The sequence below is a fragment of the Amblyomma maculatum genome, chromosome 11, assembly GCF_055883805.1.
Source record: "Amblyomma maculatum isolate TAMU_Amacu chromosome 11, ASM5588380v1, whole genome shotgun sequence".
NCBI lineage: Eukaryota > Metazoa > Arthropoda > Arachnida > Ixodida > Ixodidae > Amblyomma > Amblyomma maculatum.
In genome coordinates, this window is record NC_139354.1 from 161,208,313 (window position 1) to 161,235,587 (window position 27,275).

The 27,275-nt window shown below is 50.3% G+C and overlaps 1 protein-coding gene and 1 pseudogene across 1 annotated transcript in view; one reads left to right on the forward strand and one right to left on the reverse strand.

Moving 5' to 3' along the window:
- Window positions 1-350: 350 nt before the first annotated feature.
- Window positions 351-27,275, reverse strand: part of LOC146175304 (uncharacterized) — a 65,222-nt gene continuing 38,297 nt past the window's right edge. Inside the window, exon 3 of the transcript XR_014702206.1 lies at window positions 351-9,781. The gene's annotated coding sequence lies outside the window, so the exon portion shown is untranslated. The remainder of the gene's footprint in view (window positions 9,782-27,275) is intronic.
- LOC146175305 (uncharacterized) lies at window positions 8,856-10,608 on the forward strand (annotated as a pseudogene).

Sequence of the window (27,275 nt, forward strand, 5' to 3'; positions counted from 1 at the left end):
ATTTCTAGAAGCAGCAGGAAGATTGCCGCCATTATATATATGGTGTGCTGTCCTCAGCTCAGGAGAGCCTAGAACTCCAATCCAGTCCTCATTCATGCCAAGCAGACTTGACATACTGATTCTATAGAGCAGACAAAAAAAGAACGGCCTTAAAAACTGCATGCTCTCAGGCCATCTGCACATATTGGCAGTCGGTCACTGATTCCAGTATTGAGGAGAGCACTACTGCAAGCCCATGAAAAGGGAAATGAGGCCCTGGAGAAACCCCAACCTATATTGGTTTTATAAGGCCCCATTTCAGCATTCATGGGCTCCAAGATGACTCTGGCAATGCTACTTTCTTGTACGCATGCCAGCTAATCGCACTGACTCAGTTTGTGAATTCCTTATAGTCGGTCGAGCTCCCTCTTTCCCTCGGTCCGGCTGACTGGATAATGTGGAACCTGCCAGCGGTGTGGCCTCCAGCCATGAATAATCCAATACTTTTTTCGAAAATCACTGGCACACATTGAACATCACTTATGGCGGCAGTTAATTTCCAGATACTTGCAGCATCTCTTGCATCAACGGCTGAAATATATCTGATCAGCACATGAAAATAACACTGCCAATACCTTGTTGCTCCGGTAGTAGCGCAGAGCAATACAGCCGACATTCAGATCGAGGATAGCAGTGGAAAACAATGCCATTAGAAAGTGGCATGCAGGGGTTGCCAATGATGAATGAGAACGAGAATTTGCATCGCATGACATGTGTAATGCCATTTGTCCATCCCTACAAATGTGGCATCACGGACACCAACCTTTCCGAACATTTGGCTGGCCTCGTTACCTCCCGTTTGGTACTTCCTCACCCGAGCACGCAACTGTCACGCGACATCAGTTGTCTTTGTAATGCTGCTCTCAGCGCACATGAACTCAATCGTGCCCTCGAACGCCGTCGCAACAGCCGCAGTGTGCCTGGAACAGACAATATCACCTACAAGATGTTGAGCAATCTCAACAGGCAGCAATGCCCTGCACTGCTTGCAGCCTTCAATCAAGTGTGGAAGTGTGCCACTGTGCTACCAATACACAAGATAGGGAAGCCAGTTGGTGCACTTACATAATACCGGCCAGTTTCACATTTGGTGCGGGCAGAACCTTAGAGGCCATCGCCCTTGAGAGCCCTGAAGGAATTGCCTCAACACACAATATCCTGTCACCGGAGCAATCTGGATTCCGTAGGAAAAGATGCCCAGCAGACTCCATCATCCATGTCACTTCAATTCTTGAGGATGGACAAAGCCAAAAAAACACTGCGCATTTCTAATATTACTGAACACACGCAGTGCATTCGACTTGCTTCCCCATGAAGTAGTCTGAGTGGGAAACGTCCAAAGGACCCCTTAAAACATTACTCGAGGCGTTCCCCAGGGCAGCGTGCTGAGCCCTTTGCTATTCAACCTCGCACGACTCGCCAGTTGCCTACCGAGGACTGAGCACAGGTTGCGGCTTGCAATCTATGCAGACGACATCGCCATAGTCGCCTTTGGCAGACGACATCACCATAGCCGCCTCTGGCCCAACCCTGTACAACCCAGATACTAATAGACCTGCAAAAGTGACTACTTGGGCGGAATTGGCCTCTCCACCGCACCGGAGAAAACTGTCGCCATCATGTTCTACCCACGAGTAGCGGCCTCAACGAACACTCCCCCCTTTGCCTTCGCGTCTATCTAGCTTCGAGCACCGACCCTGCCCTCCCTGAGAATCTCCGAGCAACAACCCACTCACGCATGGGAGAAGTGTTGAGCGACTTCGACTTTGTCGTGAGAGACACGGGAGTACAAGATGACCTCGCACACACGTCTATACAGATGGGTCCGTTTTCTCGGATGGCAACTCTGCCACTGCAACGTGTTTCGTGCCCGCTCTTCGACTTCAAAAGCATGCAGCACTACTACTCCTCAACGTCAGCAGTGGCAGTGGAGCTGCGTCTTACTGCAGACATTCCGGTCCCCTCACATAACATCTGTGGCCATTCTGTGTGACTTGCGTTCTACGTTCATACAGTTGCGACATTCCCAATGCAGTGCGATCTGTGTACAGTGGCTATAAGCTGTGCTTCCCGGGTGAACGCGGGTACGACACTGTGCTGCAATGGATACCCTCACATGTTGGAGAGGCAGGAAACGAGGCAGCAGATCGACTGGCTGAAGCTGCACACGACAATCCAGCCGTTTCATTCTGTGAATCAGTTACGCGCTTTGATGTTGCACGTCCCATCATCCACTATAACATCACTGTGTGTCACCCCGATCCTCGAGTGGTCTCTGGCAAGCGCTCGTGACAAGCAACAAAGTCCAGCAAATGTGTCTCCGTAAGGAAGCCGCACTTCGACAGATTGATTCAGCACTAGCAAAAGAACAAGCATTTCGAGGGCAGTCACAGCGAAGAAGTGTCGGCTGCGTCAGCTGCTAATTATGTTATAGTAGACCTTGCCACTGTGAATGCGCTTCTCTTGCGAGCGTTGTGGCATGCAAAATGTGCTGTGGGAGTGTGGAGGTAGTGCGAGGTGATTGGGATTATGACGTCGTGATGCACCTGGCATTGGTGTACGAAACCTGTGGCGAAGTGCATTCCAAATGGAGCTCACAGAGGATTGACGGCTCAAAGCATTGCAATCCCTCTAAAGTAAACGTTCTCGCGGGCAACGCAAAGCTTCCAACTGGCAGTGGCCAAACGGCCATGAACGATATATTTTCAGCCATGGGGCTGTCTGGGCAAGCTATGCATAAGAAACATTTTCAGGATTACCTGATAAACGTCCTAAAGCCCGCCAACACATGAGCTGCAGAGACCGTGATGGGGCAGTGTGCACGTGAAGCGGCGACTCTGTACGAAAAGTTGTGCTTAGGCAACCAAAACAATATCTCTGTATGCTCCGATGTGGAATGGATAATGCGGAGCCACTCGTCGCACATTGGCGTTGGAACTCTGGTCGAACTATTCACCGGCTATGTGCTCGAATATGTTGTCCAGAGTAATTTTTGCTTAGGCTGTGAACTCTGTCCCAAACCTGACACTAGGGGATATGAGGAGTGGAAAAAAAGCACCAGTGTCAGAAGAACACTGAGTACAAGTCAGGACAAATGGAAGTTGAGGCAGGGCTCATTTTATTCTAAGGATCTATTCAGCGCCAAAATCTTTGCTACACGACTGTACTCTGTGATGGGGACAGCCGCACATTTGATGCCATAAACCAAGCAGACGTTTATGGGTTTATCCCAGTGCAGAAAGAATATTGCGTAAACTAAACAGTTGAGCACATATAATGGCCGCGCCCTAAAGTGACATGAAGGTGATGTAAGCAACACGAAAAGGGGTGACATGAAGGGGATGTAAGAAACATGCAAAAGGCTGTCATGGCTACATATCACCATGTGACATCTACAGCTGCCCACCCTAACCACTCATTGTGCCTAAATGGCACAGTGTCATGGTGTGGGCACAATTTTGCACTTGCTAAAGGACAGCAACCACCCAAACACAGCTGCAATTTGCAAAGAGATGTTGCTTATGTGCTGCTACCACTTTATGAGTCGCTGTCTGAGTGGAAACTGCTAGAAAAGTGTTTTCATGAAAAAACACAAAACTATAACAAGAGTTTCCACTCAGTAGAATGGAATTTGGTTGCTAAAGAGCAGCACTCCTCGCTGTTTGCATTCGAAGCAGCTGTTGCTGAGGCAGTACTTCACTTCAATACAGGTAGCCAGCATCCCGCAGCTGCAATATTAGATGAGCTGAAGACAAACCTATTCACGACGAGCCTTTCACCTTCTACGCGCGTGTGCCAAAGGGTGTTCTGAACACCGATCTATGCAAGGATCTAGTGAAGAGGTTCTGGAAACATGAGTTAGGTGATGTACAGGATTTTGGTGCAGGTCGTTTTGAAGTGAACTTCAAAACGAGGGCAGCGGTAGATCGCTTTTTAGCTCAACCCGTTGTCAGCGCGAAAGGTCATGACATTCCGTTCAAGTATAGAGGGGTGCGTACGAAAACAGTGCGCGTGTACTGCTTCGAACTTGATCAGCCCGAAGTTCTCCTGACCAGAGAACTGGATGCCTATGGTAAGATTGTGGGGAGAGTGATGGAGCATGTGCTTGGGTTCCCTGATGTCCCATTAGGAAATGTCAGGGTCCATATGGAGATGACCAAGGAGCTGCCAAATCTCTTGAAAATCGGGGAGAAGACAGTACAGTGTGAGTACGCCGGTGTGGTGCGTGTGTGCCGCAAGTGCGGCGGTGTGGGACATCTCTCCGCAGTGTGCATGACGCCACAGTGCTTGCTGTGCGCTAAGTTTGGGCATGAGACGTGCGACGTACCTCGTCCCATGTGTGGCGGCGACCACCAATACGCCGATCGCACTAAGCTGACATACTCGACGGTAGTAGCAATCCCGGAGGAGGCAGAGGTGCCTCCGGGGAATGTTTCATCACCAGGTCCATCGTCTGAGGCTGCCATCACGCACGTGGAGACAAGCTAGGACGAGGGAGGCCTAGCAGCAACCATCGTGCCGAGTGGAGCTGCCGAGGCTGCCCCCCATGCAGAGGCTGATAGCGGCGCTCGCGCGAGCACCTTCTCGGGCCCTTTGGCTCCGACGTATTTCAGGTCCCCGCTTGCGCAGGCAGCAGAGGGTAAAGCTGCTCCTCCCCCTCTTCCTGCAGAGCGACGTGACCAAGCGGTGATGCTGGAGAGAGCAAAAGGCATCGGAGAAATGGGTCGCCCCAACCGATGCAGAGGCGGCGGGAGCTCATTTTATGGCAGTGCGGACAGCCGGGAAACGCCGCTTACGTGGCGGCGTTGCCAACCGCTAGAGGAACGGCTCGGAACAGGACTCTGATGGAAATTCAACCTCGTCACCCTTGATTCAGCTCCATGCGGAAAGGCCGAAGGTGGAGATCAGTGGTGGTCTGTTCGCGGTGCTTTCGGACAACAGCGGCTCGGACACTGAGATGGACGACAGTGGTGAGAAGGATTCTTCAACACCTTGTGTCCAATGCGAGGGTCTTAGTTGCGACTGCTTGGATTTATCGTCGACTACTTACCCCTCGTCGTCCAAAGCTGCATCTGACGCCTCGGACGAGGAAACCCCCAGTCTCTTGCTCCTTTCTGCTGCGTTCTTCAGCTAGCGCTTTTTCGTTGTCCCAGTTTTGTTCTATTATTAATCTGTCGCAGTGCTAGCTGTTCTATCTTAAAAAATAAACCACCATGGCTTTCTCTCTAGCCATTGCCGCTTTAAATTGCCACGGCATCTCGCTGTACGAAAAAGCAGAGGTCATCGAACTCGCGTGAGCTAAGAATATGGATATCCTGGTTTTGCAAGAGACTTTTGTTTATCGCTTAAGTCTGATCCAAAACTTTGACAGAACCTTTGGCACCAGATCTTTTTGGAGCTATGGAGCATCGGGCTCCTACAGCATTGCCATTATTTTAATTAAATGTTTTCACAGTAAAGTCCTGCGCCACTCTAGAGATTCTGATAGTCGTGTTTTGTCTGTTGATCTTGATTGCGACTTATGCATGGTGAATGTGAATGCGCCATGCAAGGGCTGTGATCAGGATGTATTCTTTTAGTCTTTGGATGCACACCTGGTTGGTCCTTCCAAAGTTGTTTTTGTTGGGGATTTTAATTGTGCACTCGATGTCACAGACCGAGTGTCCAATCGCGGTACCGCGCCGAGGCGGGACCACAATGGGTCGCAAACACTTGGGGCAATAGTGAATGAGCTAGAACTTGTTGATGCATGGAGCTCGCTCCACTCAGGTCAGTTAGGCATGAATTGGTCTGGGAGGCGCGTGCAGAGCAGGATTGATAGGTTTCACGTTTCTTAGTCACTGGTGCCCAGCATGCAATCTATGTGGATATTTTCCACAGCCCTTAGCGACCATAAGTTATTCTCCGTTTTTTTTTCACGGTTCGGTAGTTCCTCACAAGGAACCGTGGCTTCTCAATCCACGATTATTACTAGACCAGAAGGCAGTGGCTGACATTAAGTTTCTTTTAACCTCCAATCTGAATTATTCTCTCAATGGTGCTGGTTAGGATAGAGTGAGGGCTAGTGTATGCAATTGCTGCAGGTCCTGAGGAATGCGCAGGGCACGTGAGGAGATTAAAATAGTCTCTGATGCAATACTCCTGCTTTGCGCGTCTCTCTCCGAGGGACCGGGTGCGACCGCTGCACTGCAGTCACTTCGCAAAGAATATCGCGCTCTCCTCCAGTGCAGATGGAATCGCTTGATGGCCACACTGCGTACTGAAATAGGAAAGTGAGACGTGGTGCAGTAAACATCTGCTCCGACGCCACTTAGCATGTACAGAGTCCACTCTTTGTGCTGTAACTGACCCCGTACAGGTTCCATTGAAAAAACATCGGAGGGCATTTTGAAATTGGCAAGGCAGTTCTATGTTAATTTCTATACAGCTCCCCCTCCACCAACAACCTCTCTTCCTTTTTGAGAGGCTTTGTCAGATACTGAAAGGGAGGGGCTGATCACTCTCCTGTGTGGGGACGAGTAGAGACGTAGTGACCTGGGAGTGTGGCATCCCATCACGTTCCTGAACTGTGACTACCAGCTTAACGCGAGATGTCTGTCCAGAGGGTTAACTTTGTTCCTTGGCGATCTATTAGGTTCTTATCAGGCTTGTTGCGTACCAGGCCGCTCCACCCAGCTCCATGGTTTCACCTTTAGAGATCTCTTTCTTTGAGCGCAGGCGCGTAATCTGTCAGGCTCCTTTGTTCTTTCGACCAGGAAAAGGCATTTGACATTATTAGTTGTACCTACATTTTCAGACTGTTAGAGGAGGCTGGCCTCCCCTCGGATATTCAGAGGATGGTGAGTCTTGTACTCAAGGTCTACGTCTGCTGTAATAGTTGAAGGTACGGTGTCGCAGGCTTTCGATGCAGGCTGTGGAGTTCTGCAGGGATGTCCTCTGCCACGTGCCCCAATGTGCTTACAATGAACTCCTCCTCCAGACACTAGCAAAAGACTCCCAGATAGGCAGGTTCCCGTTACCGTCAAGCTCTCTGCCTGTCCCCATGTTTGCCTATGCAGACGACCTGACTATCGTTGTTCCAGATGAAGCATCTGTGTGCTCCGTCCTGGACGTTATAAAAGGGTACTGCAGAGCGAGTGGGGCCGCATGACGCAGCAAGTGGCCAAAAAGCTGGAGGACTACCTCTGGACGCTGCGGCTGGTTGCGTGCCCCAATATGCACTCCTCAGAGAAAGCGGAGCTTCCTAGCATTGCCCTCGAGAAGGTGAGTATGCCGCGTTTGCGCTCGCCCTCCAATTCTCCCACCAGGTTGTCATCCCAGGCGAGGCCTCCCTCTCTCCCTGCCTTCTCGCCATGCTTGACGCGACACATGAGGCAGCAGTTCCTCAAGGAGCAGTCTGTGGACCAGCCGCCCTCCAAGCAGCGACAGCGCAAGCAGAAAGGGCCGTCGCAGAAGGATCACTGGAACGTTCCAGATACCCTTTCCGCCACCTTCTTGCCCTGCAGATGCTCACAGCGTTGCAGCTGCCGCGGCAGCTGGGCCCGCAGACACAGCTGGCCAAACCTCGGAATATTCGTCCAGTGCCACCCCCCCCCCTTTGCAAGCGACTCAACAACCCTCACCTCTGCTAAGACCATTGACCACCAGACAAAGCAGCGAATAGCCTGGCATCCTACGCAGCTCACGGACAGGAGTCCCAAGCTGATGCCCCTACAACAGAGGTAAGTATTTCCTCTCTCCCACCTCCTAATGAGGTTTCCGCCCCCGCAGGGAATCAGGATGATGGCGGCTGGATTCAGGTGCAGCGCAAGGCCAGATGCTAGCGCAGTCGCGACCTGCCCAGGCTGACCACAGTCCTCTTCCGTCCATCGGAACGTGGCCTCTCCCCCAGGGGCATCGTGAAGGAGGACAACAGCACCTTCCTCTACAGCTTCCCTGCAGTCCTGGAGGTTCGAGTGAATACTCAAGCAGAATATCATCGCCGCAGACGTGTCCACGGAGGCTGCCCGTGTCCAGCTCCTGGCCCTCTTCTCACTGCTGACCACACCCGTACGTGCGTTCGAGGCTTCCCAACGGAACAACTACGTGGGAATGGTGTACGGCGTCACAGGGAGGTGAGCGACAGCGTCGTGGCCGACTCCATTGAGGCTGACGTGGGGATACTCAGCCTGAGGCGCGGCGACCAAGCCGTGACAATCCGGTTTGCTCCTCCACCTCCAGACCACGTCCTCTTCTCCAGGATGCGGTTCCCTGTCTGCCCCCTCATGGCCCGCCCCTTGCAATGTCCCCTGTGCCGAGGGTACAACCACACCAGGTCTGCCTGTACCCGACCGCCACGCTGCACCACCTGCAGTGGGCCCCACCTCCGGAAGGACTGCACAGCCTCTGCTCCGAAGTGCATCCACTGCAGTGGACACCACAAGGCCTCGGACCTGTCCTGTCCACGGTGGAAACAGCAGAGTAAGTTCCTACGCAGGAACCCCAACCCAGAGGCAAGGCGGTCCATCGTCACAGAGCTGTGCCAGCGCCATCTAAATTTTTCAAGGCCTGCGCGCTTTCCTTCTTTCCCTATCTGACGTCACACTACTTTGACCGTCGACCTGCCTCGACCCATCCGCGACCCCCGCATTCGACAGGCACTAACACCCTCCTCGTCTCTTCGCACGTGTCAATCAGCAGTGCAACGTCGCCTCAAATTGCCGGATGCGCGTGTGTCAACACGTGCTGCTGAGTCTTATTGCTCTTGTGCTTGTGAGTTCCGAGTGGAAAGTTGTGAATTTGTGCTTGGCGCTTGGCCTGGGCTTCCTGTGGAAGCGATGGGTCGCTGCTGCGTTCCCAACTGCAAAGGAAACTACGAAAACGGACCAAAAGTGCGTGTTTTCTTTCCCTAATGAAGCTCGTCGGATTAAGTGGGAGCGTGCCGTTCGTTGCGACGACGTCGACATCCACACCCTGAGAGACCCTAAGTTATTTTGTCGCTGCGCATTGAATTGAAATCGTTGAAGGGTTATAATTTGTTATCATGATGCTGAAATTTCGACAAGGAGCGGTATGAAATTCAAGGTGTCGCAAAATTTGCGCAACCTGCAGGTTTGAGTAATTGTTTTTTTCGCTATATGTAAGGCAGGGTTTTTCAGAGGTCAAATTGATGCCATTTTTTTGTAATTACTTCACTGTTTGCGACTGCGTCATATTTAAAAATGCCGACACATACCATCGGACTCTGTGGTGACCACGTGTACATTTAAAAGCTGTTTTCTTTTTTCGAACTTTTAGACTAAATATAATAAGTGTAGTGTTTTTCTAGGGAATGATTTAGGCCATTGGGGTTATTGTATTCCCGTAATAAATGAGACGGCAATAATATGGGTGCATTTGCTACTATACAGATAGTAGCCTAAACTTTCCCAACTTAAAAGAAAACAGAAGAAAAATACACGGCGGCAGAAAATATTATATTTTGGTTCCTCAAGGACATTTTCCTTCCGGTGTTTTGAAGGTCTGCGAGCTGCATTTCAAACCTGAGTGTCTGAGAACAAAGTCCGCCTACATAGATGCTACAGGCAACACAATAGAAGTACCCATGGGCCTTACAAGGTTGACCCCAGACGCAATCCCCACGATTTTTCCGAACAGCCCTGCTTACCTGTCGGACAGCAAGCCAGTGCGCCCAGAGCCGGAAGAAAAAAAAGAGGACGCCTTGAGCAAGCACACTTGCAAGAAGCCATCCAGCTTTCAATTTCTGCGCACGAAGAAGAGGAGCGCAAAAACAAGCTGCCCTCATTTGGACATCTCTCGAGTCTCCAAGAAATACAAATTTCCGACTTTTGGACACTAACGCAAGCTGAAAAGTGTGTCTTATTTGTGCATGTTGATGGCAGTGCTGGGCCACTAGAGGTTGAACGCTCTATAGTAATCAACAAGCACATGGAAATTACAGCCTTTTGGAAAAAAATCCAGCTTTCCAGTGATCAGGTCGCGATTTCATTGAAAACTAATGATTTGCGCACTATCCAGTATGTATTAGACGCAGTGCACAAATTTAAAGCACCAAATGTGTGCCAGCAAGAAGAAAAATTGAAAGCTTGTTTCAGTTTGCTTTTCTCACTCCTCGAACACCTGACGAGTGACGAGCTACTGCCGCGAGAAAACGCTAAAGTGGTCACTTTTCTAAAAGAGCAACTCCAATTATTAGCTGTAAAAGAAGGTGGAGCCATTAGGTACTCAGCAGAATTCCTTGTGTTTGCAAGCCTTCTTTTTACTATTTCGCCACATGCCTACAGATTCCTTCGTAGTTCTGGGGAAATAGCATTACCACACAGATCAACATTAATGAGGCTAAGTAGTCGTTACAATGACAGTCCGGCAAAAGAGCAAAATGAGGGGTTTTTGAGGTACATAAAGAAACGAGCAAATATCCTAAAGCCGCATGAGAGAGTGGTAACATTGATGGTCGATGAAATTCACCTTCAGCAATATTTTGACTTCAGGGGAGGATCACTGAGTGGGACGGCGTCAAACTCTTCTGAAGCGGAAAAACGGCACATGTCTTTATGACCCAGTCCTTATTCTCAGGCCATAAAGATGTCGCACATTTTCTTCCTGTAGTCACTATTGAGCAAGTCAACTGCACGACGTTCTGGTGAAGACTATTTTGGAATTGGAAAGAGCTGGCCTCTGTTAATGCTGTCATAACCGACAACAACGCTATCAACAGGAAAGTTACGTCGCTTTTTTCCAAAACAAAACACAGTAGACATCGTTTATCCACATCGAGCAGATAATCAGAGGCCACTTTTTTCCACTTTTATCCAGAGTTTAACAACACAGGGTCGATTGTACGGGTTAATGGGGCATCATTTAAGACTCTGCGAGACTTGCATGCTTCTGAAGAACAATGCTTATCAACATTTGGGTATGGACTGACGCACAAAGCTTTGAACCCTTAAACCTTGAACGTCAGAATGTGAAATTGGCTCTCAAAATATTCAATCCTTTTGTGGTTGAAGCGTTGTTCAAGAACGCGCGGAAATCAGCTCAATTTACTGTACGCAACAGGCACAGCTAATTTCATTGAGCTGATCAATAGATGGTGGCGCATCGTCAACGTTAAGACCCCGTCGAAGGGCAGACACCTTAGAGACCCACTTCAATATCCAATTAGGTGCATGAATGATGCACAACTAGAGTTTTTAAATTCCGTTGTGAACTGGCTGGACATGTGGAAGGATGTAAAAATGGATACTGGAGCCCTAACAAAGGACACGCATGCAGCTCTGCAGCTCACATCTTACTCTCTGATAGAGATCAGCAGATACTGCATTGAAGAACTCCGTTTAGACTATGTTCTACTCGGAAAGTTCCAAACTGAGAGCCTAGAGGCCAGGTTTGGCCGCCGTTTTTCTGGCTCGAATTATCATGTTTCAGTCCAACAAATATTAGAGTCAGAAACGAAGATTAGACTTCAGGACTCTTTGATCCTCCCAGAGATGAAAGAACTCTGCAAGCCATCGGTAACAGTAGTCGACGAAAAAAGGCTTGCTGAAGATTACAAAATTATTTTAACAGAAAACGACTATAAAGGCAAGGAAGCTTCCATGCCAGCAATAGCTTATATAGACCCTTTACAGCGCGAGCGCATGGGCGCTGCCATATTTGATCATGTGACCCTTCCGCCATCATGTGACCCTTCCGCCATCGCTGGCCTTCGGGCCTTCTGGTTTGACGGCTTTCGGCGCACTAGTACTCGGCTGCACGGTGCGGCGTACCCGCTATCGCTGGGGACAACGAGCTTGTAGACAGGCAATAAACTTCATGTGAATGCCTATAGTATGGGTAGGTGCTAAAAAAATGTTTAATTTAACCACGTAGTTCATTTATTGCGTCCTCCTAAATGTCTGCATTGGCTAGAACGTTTCGACAAACCCATCAGCCGTCGACTCGTTTTTTTTTTTGCTTTTTTTATCAATTCCCTCTCTAGTGCTCTTTGTGGAAAACGTCACTTTCTGTAAAACTGAATAGATTACAAACTGATTATTCTCTCAAACTTATTTTTTTTTTAATTTTCTTGCGCAAAGGGCGAACGCATGCTCAGACTATGCTGGCTGAGACGCATTATGAATGTTCATTTAACATTGTGCACAATGCTTACTGCTCAATATGGACGCGCGTGTAATCCCCGACAATTGATAAGATATAATTTTATCTCCTGAAGGCCGCATCAGGCGCTCAGCGGCGTTCACCTGCGCTCGGGCGAAGGTGACTGGAAACTGCACCGGAATTCAGAACGCACAGTACGCAGCCCAAGCAAGCGGGGATATAAAAAAATCTTATCATGGTAAATTTCATCATTGGCCCGTGCATTAGTTTCTTAAAAGCAGCAGTTATTACATGTATTTCAGCAGTACTTGTCTAATTAAATTTTGGTTTTGTTTGTGCGGTGTTACGTCCCAAAGCGACTCAGGCTATGAGTGGAGGACTGCGGAAATTCCCATCCCCTTGGGGTTCTTTAATGTGCACTGATATCGAACAAAACACGGGTGCCTGGGTTTTCGGCTCCAGCGAAAAGCAGCCGCTGAGGCCGAGATTCGATCCCGCATATCCTAGGGAATAGTATCTAATTAAAGTAAACAGATTCACTTACATGCCCACACTACCTTTCCTTCTCTGCGCAATCAATTCGTATAACTGCATAGACATTAATAGCAACGTCAAGGTACCTCTTAACGCCCTGCGAAAAAAACTCGGCAGCAGTGCAAAGACTCAACATCCAATTCCTGAGAAAACGTCAGGGTCGTTCTCGCATTGCCATGGCTACTGCTGGTGCTAAAACGAGCTGGGGCGTGAAGTATAGCCATTCTCTACAATTCACAGGCGCTTTCTTGTCCCAGAAAGGAACGTGAACTCGTGATACATCTCCCAGAAAAACGGTTGCCTAGGCCATGATGCGCACCTTATGTAGAAAGCGTCTTCTGTTCTTCCGCCAATAAACAGGGTCATTAGCTCTACTTCCTCGCAGAATACTTCGATAATACAGATGACACCTGCATCAAAGCAGCGCTGTTTAAGTCAGCTGGTATTCTTACACAAGATACACAGCAGCAGCTAGCACTGCGCGCCGATGCGTTCCGAAGGCGAGCAATGACGGCCGTCCTAGTGGCGCCATCTGTTAGGGAAGAGTTGAACTACTCGCTGTAAACGGTCTATAGCCGGATTCTGTGCCCATGCAGCACTAAAGAAACTGCCATGCGAAGCTTGTGCTGACAACCTGACCACACAACACAGAGAACTGGAAATTGATAGAAATGTCCTAATGACAAGCTTAACCAGAGGTGCTCTGAAGTTCCCGCAGCCAGTTGTAATCAACGCAGTGTTGCAAACACAAGTAATATTAGAAAAACTTACGACAAAAGAAAATTCCACCAGGTTCCATGCGGCAGGCAATCAAAGAGACATCCTTATTGCTCTCACGAAGTACCAGCTTTCAGATAACGAGGACATCTATATATATGCAGGAATGGGCATCATCCTGACACGGTGCTGGATCACATCTTGCGCGCTGCCGCCAACAGGTTCTTGAAGAACTATGTTCAAATAAAAACTGACGGCTTGAGAGCAGGCATAACAGCAAAAGCACAAAAGAGAAAGCTAAAAACTTTACAACAGAATACTGTGAGGCAGCGTATGCATGAACAAATTTGTGCTCTGTATGTAAATATTTTGTAATTATTCAAATAAAGTGCTATGTGCGCTGCTCCTTTTTTTGTATCTCTTTTTCTGACCTGAAGCTTGAATCTAGTGCAACTTATCGCAATATATTCGATATCGCTATATTTATCAGGACCAAAATATTAACATATTCAATGCTGTTTTTTTTTTTTTACGAAAGTGCAACTAATTACGAGGTGCAAAAATTTTACAGCGCACTCGTGCCACTAGCACACCGCGCTTGTCCAGCTTCCACGGAGGGTCGCAGGGAACGGCCGCTAAGTCAAGATGCGTGACGTCGCGAAGGGAATGCGCAGGCCTTCAAGTATTCTAGGTGGCTTTGGCTGTGCTCACAGCAGCCGAGCCAACGCCCCCTTGGAGCCACAGCTCCCCCGCGGGGAAAAGGTAGCTACACAGGTGTCCTCAAGACCAGACCTTGGCCTGCAGCCCAAGGCCCTGCCAAGCCTCCTGCCACGGTGGGTGCGGTGCAACCAGGCGTGACTGGGGCCATCTAACTGGCGGTCCAGACCCTCCCTTCCCAGCTTTCCGCCAACAGAGGGACACCTAAGCTGTACGAGGCAGCTCTCCTTGCAGAGAGCCCTTCTCTCCTTAATCGTGGCGAGCCGTAGAGGAACCGCAGAGAGGCCACGCGTCCTCCAGTGGAATGTGCATTCCCTACGCGCTCGCCACGCTGACCTACGAGATATGATTTTGCAGTGAACCCTGAACGTTGACGTCCTGGCGCTTCAGGAGACCAGGATACCTGCGGAATCTGCTCGCCTACCGGGCTACACTGGCTACTCTGGCCTGTCCTGCTGTGCCCTCGGTCCATGTGCAGATGACCCGTGCCTGGACCCGTCCCACCCTCAGGACCGACCCCGCACCGCCATCTACGTGCGCAACTCCATCCCGCATACGGTACTAGATGTCGCTGCCAAAGACCTGGGCCACCTCGAGATTTGTGCCATCCGTGTCCGTCTGGGCAACACAGACACCTCGGTGGCCTCGGTCTATGTCCTCCCGGGCGTCCCATGGGATCCTTCCTGCCTCACGGCCCTGCATTGCCGCCTAGGTAATGATGCCGTAATCTGTGGCAATCAGTGGTATCGCATGGTTTTCAGCCAGCGCCATATGCAAGGATCAAACAAAGCTGCAAAGTACAAGTGAAATGAGCACACGTTAGGATCTCGCACATTTTCGGAGGGCGCCATGTGAGTGATATTAGAAAAAGCTACCAAGTAGATGAGTGAAATACGTATGTCTTAGGCACACATGTTTTTTCAATGATTCAATAACTGCATCATAAATGCAAAGCGGGAAAGCATCTGCTGCCACAAGGTGTGGCGTGTAAATGCCTTGGTGAAAGATGATGCAGGATGAGTGACTGAGCATGCTGCATTTCCATGCCATCGAGGTGGCACACTGATTTTTTTGGTCATGTGATCTCTCCAGCCGCTTTCGAAGAACTTCTACCTTACGCGTGTCGGCAGTCCCCTGGGAACCTTCAAGGTGAGCGGACCTGCGTCGCTCCCTGCCTTCAATTTCGTGCGCTCCTCTAATCGCCGCATTTCATCTCCAGCTCTCTGCGCGGCTCGCTCCGACGAGTATGCGCGCTTTCGCCGCGTCGCTCGCTCCCCAGCCGTGCTTCTAGACTCCACGCTGCCTCGGAAGCCTCCCCTGTGCTTGTGGCGCGTTGTGCGTGTGTTGTGTGAGTGCCGCCGGGCCCCTGTGTGCCCCCTCTGTGGATTTCCACCTGGAATAATCATCGAGAACTCCACCACTCGGATTTTCACCGTGGTCTACTGAGGAAGCGCAACGCCGCCGGCCCCTTTCGGGGTCGTGCCAGCACTTCGGCTGCACGGTCCCACCTTGCCGCTGGGACCAACTCATCGCCCCACCTGGTTCTTATCGGACCGCACTCTTGTCCTACCTTCGCTATCAAGGTAAGCCTATAGCGAACTAATCTGCGGTTTCTGCCGATTTTCCCGCTTGACGTTTTTCAGGTTTTGCTGCTATGGAGCTACGCACCCCTCGCCGCGGCGGTCCCCAACAGGAACGCCACCGTACTCGCAGCCTCGGTCGAGATCCGGCATCCTTTCGTGCCGATCTCGAGTGCCATGTCCGGGGCCAACTTGAGGACTTCTACGACAACCTTCGGTTGCTGACAACCCCCTCCATTGTGGAGCAACCCTGTCACCCCTCCTGCCTCAGGGTCTCCACCGCCCCTCATCTCATCTCCGACTGGTAGCCGCAGCCCATCTCCCCTTGTGACCCGGTTGCGAGCGGCACAATTCCTCAAGGATGCTGCCGACAGCAACCCACCTCCCAAACCTCAGCGCAAGGGAAAGGCCAAGCGCCACCAGCACAAGGTCACCGACGATGCCGCTGCGGCAGCCAAGTCGTCCGACTCTTGTCGGTCACCTTCCGTTTTGCTCTCCACCGGACAGCCAGAGGCGTCTCGCCAGGGGCTCGAAGCTGTCATATCAGGTGAGAGCAATACATCTACTACCTTCTTCCCAGCTGGAAAAGAAGACCTTGCGACCCAACTCAAGGCTCTGGATGATGTGCTCGCAACTGCAAACCGTCTTCGCAAGCCTCGTTCCTCGGGGCATTTGCAGGAGCTCACTTCCCAAAGTACCTCTCCATAACTCTTTTGCCGTCTTAGCGGAGGATCTTGAACATCAAGATTCCGAGACGCCCGCTGCCCTAACACCCTCTGATTCGCCTCCTGAGGTTCCCTGGTTCACCTCCTCTGGTTCAGCTTAGGGACAGGCTAACATCTCCACCTCAAAACAGCCTTCTCACTCTAACCACCCGGCACCTGATCACAATCGGGATACCGGTGGTTGGACTACGGTCACTCGTCGAATCAACTGCCCCAAGGTGACTCGTGTGTCCACGGTGCTGATCACCCCTCGCTCACGTCAGACGTGAGCGCGCTTCCGTCGCTCACGTCTGATGCCCATCTGCCGCCGCTATGGCTAGGACAAAGTACCAAGCAGCAGTGGGTTCCCACCGGCACACCTGAGGAATCATCAGTTTCCTGGGAGTGGATTACCGCGTCGTTTGTTCTACGCCGGTAAGTGCGGGATTGCTTGGTTTCAGTGTGTAGCGCGGAATATTTGAGCATCGCATTTTTTTGGGAGCTTAGAGGCGCCAGCCGGCCGCCACGTGGCTTAAGCCGCGATGGTAGGCCACTCCAGGCTGCGGCCTTCTACCTTCTACGCACGCGTACCGAAGGGTGTTTTGAACACAGACCTTTGTAAAGATCTGGTTAAGAGGTTTTCCAAACATGAGTTAGGTGGAGTTCAGGATTTTGGCGCAGGTCGTTTTGAAGTTCACTTCAAAACATGGGCAGCAGTTGATCGCTTTCTAGCCGAACCTGTTGTGCATGCGAAAGGTCAAGATATACCGTTTCAGTACAGAGGGGTGCGTACCAAAACAGTGCGCGTGTACTGTTTCGAGCTGGACCAGCCCGAAGTTCTCCTGACTAGAGAACTGGAGGCTCACGGTAAGGTACTAGGAAGAGTGATGGAGCATGTCCCGGGGTTCCCCGATGTTCCGTCAGGAACTGTCAGGGTCCGCATGGAAATGACCAGGGAGCTGCCAAACCTCTTGAAAATCGGCGAGAAAACAGTGCAGTGCGAGTACGACGGTGTGGTGCGTGTGTGCCGCAAGTGCGGCGGCGGAGGACATCTGTCCGCAGCATGCACAACGCCGCAGTGCTCGCGGTGCGCTAAGTTTGGGCACGAGACGTGCAACGCACCCTGTCCCAAGTGCGGCGGTGACCACCGGTATGCCGACTGCACTAAGCGGACGTACTCAACGGTGGCAGCTATCCCGGAGGAGCCAGAGGGACCTCCGGAGAATGTATCTTCCCTAGGTCTATCGTCCGAGGTCGTCATCACCCACGTGGAGGCAGGCCAGGATGAGGGAGACCTTGTAGCAGCTGCCGTGCTGGGTGGCGCCAACAAGGCTTCACACCACGCGGAGGCTGACAGCCGCGCTCGCGCCGACGCGCCTGAGGTCCCCGCTGGCGCGTGCGCCAGCAGTGGAGAGGGTACAGCTGCTTCTCCCCCTCCTTCTGCGGAGCCACGTGACCACGCGGTCATGCCGGACGGAGTGGGACCGGCACCGGAAAAACCGGTTGCCTCAGCCGATGCAGCGGCGGCTGAGACTGACTAACTGCCCGTGCGGACAGCCAGAAAACGCCGCTTGCGCGGCGGTGTCGCCAACCGCAAGAAGCAGGGCTCGGAGCAGGACTCGGATGGGAATTCCACCGCGTCACCCTTGGAACAGCCCCTTGCCAAAAGGTCGGAGGTAGAGATCACCGGCGGTCGGTTCGCGGTGCTCTCGGACGACGGCAGCTCGGACACGGAGATGGACGAAAGTGGTGAGAAGGAATCTCCAACCCCTTGTGTCCATTGTAAGAGTCTTCGCTGCAATTGTTCAGAGTTATCGTCAACCACTTACCCCTCCTCACCCGAGGCGGCATCTGACGCCTCGAGTACGGAAACCCCCCCTTAGGAAGTCTCTTGCTCCCCTCTGCTGTGTTCTCCAGCTAGCGCCCTTTCCTTTCCCAGTGTTGTTCTGTTATTAATTGGTCGTAGTGTTCCTTTAAAATAAATAAACCACCATGGCTGCCGCTCTCACCATTGCCACTTTAAATTGCCGCGGCATCTCTCGCCGTCCGAAACAAGCAGAGGTTATCGAACTCGTGCGAGCTAAGAACATAGATATACTGGTTTTGCAACAGACTTTTGTTTATCGCTTAAGCCAGATTGGGAACTTCGACGAAACCTTTGGCACCAGATCTTTTTGGAGCTATGGAGCATCGGGCTCCCGCGGCGTTGCCATTATTTTAATGAAACGTTTTCGCGGTAAAGTCCTGCGCCACTCTAGAGATTCTGATGGCCGTGTTTTGTCTGTTGATCTTGATTGCGGCTTACGCGTGGTGAATGTGTATGCTCCATGTACGGGCTGTGACCAGGGTGCATTCTTTTAGTCTTTGGATGCATACCTGGTTGGTCCTTCCAGAGTTGTTTTTGTTGGGGACTTTAATTGCGTGCTTGAGGTTACGGACCGAGTGTCCACTCGCGGTACCCCAAGGAGGCGGGACCGCAATGGGGCGCAAGCGCTTGGGGCAGTAGTGAGTGAGCTAGAGCTTGATGATGCATGGCGCTCGCTCCGCTCAGGACAGTCAGGCATGACTTGGTCTGGGAGGCACGTGCAGAGCCGCATCGACAGGTTCTACGTTTCTGAGTCACTGGTGCCCAGCATGCAATCCATGTGGACATTTTCAACAGCCCTTAGTGACCATAAATTAGTTATTCTCCGCTTCGCTCACGGTTCGTTAGCTCCTCGCGGCAAGGGACCGTGGCGCCTCAACCCGCGATTATTATTAGATAAGGAGGTAGCGAATGACATTAAGTCTATTTTAAGCTCCGATTTGAATAATTCTCTCGATGGTGCTGATTGGGATAGAGTGAAGGCTAGTGTACGCGATTTCTGCCGGTCCTGGGGAATGCGGAGGGCACGTGAGGAGCGGGAAGAGATTAAAATAGTCTCTGATGCGATCCTCCTGGCTTCTGCGCCTCTCTCCGGGGGACCGGGGGTGACCGCTGCACTGCAGTCACTTCGAAAAGAATATCGCGCTCTCCTCCAGCGCAGATGGAATCGTTTGAGGGCCACATTGCGCGCTGAAAAGTGGGAAAGGGAGACGTGGTGCAGTAGGCATCTGCTCCGACGCCACTTAGCACGCACAGAGTCGATCCTCTCAGCAGTAACTGATCCCGATACAGGTTCCATTGAAAAAACACCTGAGGGCATTTTGAAATTGGCAAGGCAGTCTTATGTTAATTTGTACACAGCTCCTCCTCCGTCAACGACCTCTTTTCCTTTTGAGAGGCCGTCAAAAATGGTAGATGTCCCAGGTGGTCCTTTAGAGGCAGAGGAAATTTTAGCAGCCATTAAGGCTTCCAATCGGAATCATAGTCCAGGGACGGACGGCCTCCCCGTTGAGTTTTACGTCAAATTTTGGGCACAACTGGGGGGTCCTTTCACCTCATTAGTGAATAGGCTCCTTAGTGAGGGGGCTTTGTCAGATACTCAAAGGGAGGGGCTGATCACTCTCCTGTGTAAGGACGAGTCGAGACGCACTGACTTGAGAGCCTGGCGTCCCATCACGCTCCTGAACTGCGACTACAAGCTCATCGCGAGATGCCTGTCCAAACGGTTAACATTGTTCATTAGCGACCTATTAGGTCCGTATCAGGCTTGTTGCGTTCCAGGCCGCTCCACCCAGCTTCATGGTTTCGCCCTTAGAGACCTCTTTCTTTGGGCGCAGGCGCGTAATGTATCAGGTAGTCTTTGTTCATTTGACCAAGAAAAGGCATTCGACATCATTAGTCATGCCTACTTGTTCAGAGTGTTAGAGGAGGCTGGCCTCCACTCTAATTTTCAGAGGATGGTGAGAGTCTTGTACTCAAGGCCTACCTCTGCGGTAACAGTTCAAGGTATGGTTTCGCAGGCTTTCGATGTAGGCCGTGGAGTTAGACAGGGATGTCCCCTGTCACCTGCTCTCTATGTGCTTGCAATCGAACCTCTCCTCCAAAGATTAGCAAAAGACTCCCAGATAGGCAGATTTCCTTTACCGCCAGGCTCTCCGCCTGTCCCCATGTTTGCCTATGCAGACGACCTGACTATCGTCGTTCCGAACGAGGCATCTGTGTGCTCCGTCCTTAACGTCATAGAAGGGTACTGCAGGGCTAGTGGGGCTAGGCTGAACAAATCCAAGAGTGCCACCCTGTACATCAGGCAAGCACCGTCCAGTCCAAACCCCTCTCATGGCCTTCCTGTGAGGGATGAAGTTCGTATACTAGGTTTCCACATCCGTTCCGACGGGTTATCCGAGACCAACTGGCCTCTTGCTAAAGAGAAGCTTGAGAAGAGAGTTAGAGAATATGGGACGTTAGCGTGCCCTCTCACGGCACGGGCTACTGTCGTTCGGTCTATTCTGTTTTCGTTCCTGACGTATGTTGCCTGCATAACACCTCTGCCGGCACGTACCAAGCTGCAGCTTGAGAGAATCCTCTTCCGTTTCCTGTGGAACGGAATGATTGATCAAATCGGGAGGCCTGTGGTGAAACAGCCTCGGGACAAGGGAGGCCTTGGCCTCCCCAACCTGGGCATAGTAACCGCAGTGCTACACGTCAGATGGACCCAGACAGCCCTGAATTCAGAATGTCCCTGACTCGAAGCTTGACCTCGTTCTTCCTGAGCACCCGCCTTCGTCTTTTTTCGCAAAGCACGTTTTCCCACTGTGTTCCCCGTTCTGGCTCTCCTTCGCCCTTTTACGCCCAAGCAGCTAACTGCTTGGAGCGACTCAGAGGCCTCCAGGCCGACATAGATATTCTGGCAATACCGTTAAAAGATCTAGCCAATCTTTTGACGCCGAAGCTCCCCCCTAGGTATATTCAAACAGATCTGTCCAATATGCGTCCAAGCTGGAATCTGATACTGGCAGACTTTTTGGATGCAAGCAGAGCAACGTTCATGTATCGCTTTGCACACGGACGGCTCCCCATCCGCAGCAAGGCATTCATACGAGCGAGCTTGCATCCAGTCTGCCCGTTCTGTGGTGGTCGTGAAGACATTGTGCATATCTTTACACAATGTCTTCTCCCAGCAGCCCTTCTTCGACGAGTGGCTACCTTGTTTAGCATTCCAGGAGTGCCATATCAAACTGTCCGGTACCTCAACCCGTTACCCAGGCATGCTGTGAAACAGTTTGTGCTCTTGCTCGTTGAGTGCATGTACCAAGTCTGGTCTGCCAGGTGCGCCGCTGCATTTTCGCGCAGTGTTCCAGGCCTCCATGAGGTACTCGCACGAGTCCGCAGGGAGGTCTGGTTTCACCTAAGCCGTGAGCAGCGTCACCTCAGCGAGCAAGAGTTCATAGACACGTGGAGCAAGCCACCGATTATTTGCGAGGTTTCTGGGCGTACCATAACAGTGTCGATATGAAGCCCTTTAAAGTTACAGTTGTCCTTCAGGACATCCGAGGTCCAAAGAAGGTCCGGTCTCCCTGTGTTTGGCCTGCTATCACAGCGGGGACCTTAAACACAGTTGGCATAGTGTTCGGTGACTGCTGTGTGCGTGTCACCACACGACTGCCCCCTTGCCAGGGTATGGCCGTCATCCCAAAACAAAAACCTCCGCCCCCGGACATCCGGGAGGGGGGGGAAGTGCCGGGGATGATGTGTGAATGATGACGGGTAGATGGGTAATGTGAGACCTTGAGGTGCGGCGCCTTCTGGTGCCAAACCTCCTCCCATCTGACAACGACACTTCTTTCAGGGCGACCATAAAGGAACATATGAGTGCCTACCTGTATGGCCAGCCAGGTGTCATCGAGGTCCGGCTCAACCAGAAATGTAACATCGTTGCTGCAGATGTTTCGTCGCATGAAGCCCGCGATCACCTCCTGTCCCTCAAGTCCCTTCTCGATATTCCCGTTCGCTCGTTCGAGGCTTCCCGCGTGGACTTCCATGTGGGTACCACCTTCGGCGTCGATCGCGAGGTCCGGGAACAGAACATTACAGAGGGCATTGAGGCGGATGTTGAGATACTCGGAGTCCATCGTCGAGGCCATCACGTCTCCGTCCGCATCGCTGCCCCCCCACCTGACCATGTCTACAACAATGGGATGAAGTTCACTGTTCGTCCACTCAAAGCTCGTCCCCTGCAGTGCACCCGCTGCGGAGCCTTTAATATGTCTCCGCCGCTTGCACCAGGCCTGATCGCTGCTCCATCTGCGGCGGATCACACCACACTCGGAAGTGCATTTCTAGCACTCCCAAGTGCTTCCATTGCGGAGGTCGGCACTGGGCTGCTGATCCCTCGTGTCCCAAGTGGCGACACCAACAGCAGCTGACCACGGCACTCCGCAAGACAACACCATCAGAAGACCGGCGGCAAGTGCTCAACGAGCTCCGCCCTCTTCAGCCCACTGGGTCTGCCCAGACTGAATCCTATTCAAAGGCCCTCCAGTCACGGAGCCCCAAGCCCCCCAGCGAACCAGCTCGGGAGCCCCCTCAGCAACCTGTGCCAGGGGATATCCAAGCCACACTCACTTCTGTAACGGTCGCAGGACTTGCCGTCCAAGCGCTCATGACCCAGCTCCCACCAAACTCTGGCGCTCGCCGATTGGGAGAAGCTGCTGCTCTCATTTTTGGGAGCCCTACCACTCGCCATCATGACCAGACGCAACCCAGTTCCCAGGAGACCGCGTGTCTTGCAGTGGAATACCAATTCCCTGAGAGTACGACACGCGGACCTCAAAGATCTAATCCTCCAGAAAACTCTGGAATTTGATGTCTGCTTTACAGGAGACCAGAGTCCCAGCGGAGAACCTCCGTCTACCAGGGTTCACCGCGTACTCTGGCCGCCCATGCTGTTCCAACCAGGACTGCAATGATGCCCCCTACCTGGATCCTTCGCATCCACAACACAGGCCCCGCACAGCCATCTATGTGAGGAGTGACATACCCCACACACTGATGGATGTTGCCCAACCTGGCCTAGGACAACTGGAGATCTGTGCTGTGTGCGTCCGTATGGATGACACGGACACTACTGTCGCTTCAGTATATGTCCCTCCAGGAGTTCCTTCGGACCCCTTCTGCCTCATTGCCCTCCATTCCCGTCTAGGTAAGGATGTTCTTATCTGTGGTGATTTCAACTCCCACCACAGGGCATGGGGCAACCAGTCCAGCACCACCAGAGGCAAAAAGCTGTTGGACGCCATCAGTGCTGCAGGCCTTCATTTCCTACAGCCTACCTCCCCAACCTTCATTCGGCCAGGACGTGTGTGTGTTGTGTTGTGTTGGGTTTTTTGGCGCATAAGCAACTAAGGCTATCATGCGCCACGAGCAAGGTGAAAGTTTTGTTTTGCAAGAAATGGGAAAATGAGTGTGTTAAAAACTAATTTGTTTAAAAATCTCCTTTTAAAAGCTTGGGTTGTTTTAGATCCAATGGCGCTTAAGCTGCCACCACCATGATGTGCTTAGCACAAGGTTTCAGTTTCTCTTAGTGACGTATGTTTCATTTTTTCCTACAGTTTGTGTAAAACATTTGCTTCCCTTATGAAACTAAAAACACAAGATAAATCAACAAGTCCATCATCATCTAAAATCAGTTTAGGGTGAAAAGGAATGTATTCTTTGTAAAACTTTGCAAAAAATTTTTTTCTTATCCTTTCAAGACTTGCGCATGTGAAAAAATGTGGTTAATAGTTAGTTCCTCTCCGCATTTTTCGCATCGTGGTTTCTCTTCTTTTTTCAACAAAAAATTGTGTGTCAGGTGCGTGTGTCCAATGCGGAGACGGCATAGGATCACTTCTATAAAACGCTCCTTATGCCGGCACGACATCCATTCTCCCAAAATGGGCTTTACCAAGTGTAGTTTATTTCCCACTTCACTGTCCCAGGCAGACTGCCATTTTTCTTTTAATTTGAGATGTACAAGTTTCGTGCAGTCTTTGTAAGGTATGCTTATGCTCTTTATTTGCTTGTCGCGGGCTTCAGCAGCACATGTGTCTGCTCTGTCATTGCCTTTAATGCCCACGTGACTCGGGACCCAGCAGAATTTTACGTTGTATCCTCGAGCTATGGCTGTTGTTATATTGTGTATTATGTTTCCGAGTAAAGGAGCAGCTGCATTTCTGGAATTTAGAGCTGTGAGAACACTTAGAGAGTCTGTAAATATAATGCTGTTTATGACATTCTCTTTTAATATTTTCTCTACGGCAACAGAAATGGCATAGGATTCAGCAGTGAAAATAGACGCACAGTGTGGAAGTCTTATGATTTCCACAGAATCTCCTTGCACAACTGCACTTCCAGTGTACTCAGCAGTTTTAGATCCATCGGTATAAAAGTCTGTGAAGTTTTTGTACTTTTCCTGCAAATTTAGGAATTCCTGAATAATGTGCTCTTGTGGGGTTTTGGTTTTTGGAAACTGTGTGAGAGTGAGGTCACAGATTTCAGGAAGACTGTACCATGGAGGTAGAGGGCTGTTGTTTTGTGCGACATCAGGCAAGGTGTCCAGGACCTGCAACTCACTGCACATGCTTTCGAATCGCATGATCAGTGGCCTTGTTGCTTTGGGTTTATTTGTGAAAATTAATCGAGAGGGGCAAGTTGTGACAACTGGATAACAGAGGTGTTTTTTCTGTGACCTTATTCTTAGAATGTAAGCACACGTGAGGGCTATTCGTCTGTCTTCCAGTGAAGGCTCATTTGTTTCTACATACAGGCTGCTTATAGGGGATGTTCTGTATGCACCGCATGCAAGGCGCAGACCTAAGTTATGTACAGGGTCCAGTTTTTTTAGATATGAAGGCCTAGCTGAACCGTACACTATACTCCCATAGTCCACGCGGGAGCGTACAACAGAACGGTATACATGTAAAAGACATGCCCTGTCGGAACCCCAATGTTTCCGCGAAAGAACTTTCAGTATGTTAAGAGATTTTGAGGCTTTCTTTTTTAGTGTGTTTATGTGAGGTAGAAATGTGAGTTTTTTATCGAAAGTAATGCCTAGGAATTTGTGCTCTTCTTTAACTGGTAATTCGGTTCTATTTAAGTGCAAGACAGGGTTGTTCTGAATACCCCGTTTGAGTGAAAACATAACTGCCACCGTCTTTTGGGGGGAAAACTGAAACCCATTTTTGTCGGCCCATGCCACTAGTTTATTTATTGTTATTTGTATTTGTCTCTCACACGTTGATATATTGGAAGAGGTGCAGGCTATCTGGAGGTCATCTACGTAGAGTGAACACATAATGGAATTTGGGATTTCATTGGTAATGGAATTGATTTTTACAACAAAAAGCGTTGTGCTTAGAATGCACCCCTGAGGTACCCCATTCTCCTGAATGAAGCTTGTCGACAAGGTGGTACCGAGGCGCACTTGGAATGAACGATGTGAAAGAAAGTCTTTTAAAACACTGAGCATTCGACCACGGATGCCCAAAGCTGCTAGATCACGTAGGATGCCGAATCTCCAAGTTGTATCATATGCTTTTTCTAGATCGAAGAAAACAGCGAGACAATGCTGTCTATGTATAAACGCCTCGCGGACAGTGTTTTCGAGCCGTACTAGGTGGTCCGTAGTTGAGCATCCTTTCTTAAAACCGCACTGATGAATATTAAGAAGTTTACTTGATTCTAAAATATAGGTTAATCTAGTGTTTAAAATACTTTCAAAAGATTTTGCTAAACAACTAGTTAGGGCTATAGGCCTGTAACTCCCAGGACAGGTCGGCGGCTTGCCGGGTTTTAGGAACGGCACAATTATGGCTCTTTTCCAAGTCTCCGGTATTTTAGCTAGTAGCCAGATTTTGTTAAAAAACTTTAGAAGCGCTTCTACAGATGCTTCTGATAGATGGGCGAGCATCTCATAATGAATCTCATCAGGACCAGGTGCAGTTTTTTTACCGCAAGCGAGAACATCTTTCAGTTCTTGCAGCGTAATCAGCCTATTGTAAGGGGTGTTCGTGCTGCCCCTCGTAGGAAGTCTATATTTTTCAATCCTGTCCTTGTACTTTAAGAATGTTTTTGTATAGTGTGCAGAACTCGAAATTTTGTGGAAATGCACACCTAATATATTAGCTTGTTCTTCGATGCTTGTCTGTGTATTAGGAGCTGTGAGGATTGGAATTGTGAATGGGGAGAAGCTGCCATTTAGTTTATGAATTTGTTCCCACATTTTTTTTGATGTTGTGGAGCTGTTTATAGATGTAACATACTTCTGCCATGATTTTTTTTCGGCATTACGACGAATATATCGAGCTTTGGCTCTTGCTTTTTTAAAAACTGTCAGATTTTCATATGTTGGGTATCTCCGAAAAATACCCCAGGCTTTATTTTGTTCTTTTTTGGCTTCTTTACAGTCCTGTGTCCACCAGACTTTGTGGTTTTGGTGCACTACTCCTGTGGATTGGGGAATGGATAGACGTGCTGCCGCAAGAATGCATGCTGTAAATATTTCATTCATTTTGTCTATATCAATTTTCTCTGAATAAATTTCATTTAGACTGGCTTCTTGCCTGAACAAAGACCAGTCAGCTAAATGCAGTTTCCACCGCCTGGGTTTTGTCGGGATGACTGATGGTGAGGATGATAAGCTGATCATGACAGGAAGATGGTCGCTTCCGTACAGATTATTTAAAACTTCCCATTTAAAATCTGTAAAAATAGAAGGTGAACTAAAAGACAGATCTAAACAACTCGCTTTGCCTGTGGCTGGGGAGTAGTATGTTGGATTGCCAGAGTTTAGGAGACACACATTGCTGCATAAAATAAAATCTTCTATAAGCTGACCACGAGTATCTGTTTGCTCGCTGCCCCAAAGACACGAATGAGCATTAAAATCACCAACTAAAAGATACGGCTCGGGAAGCTGTTGTAAAAGGTCTTCTAAATCATCTAGTGTTATCTTCATGTGTGGTTGGAGGTATACTGAACATA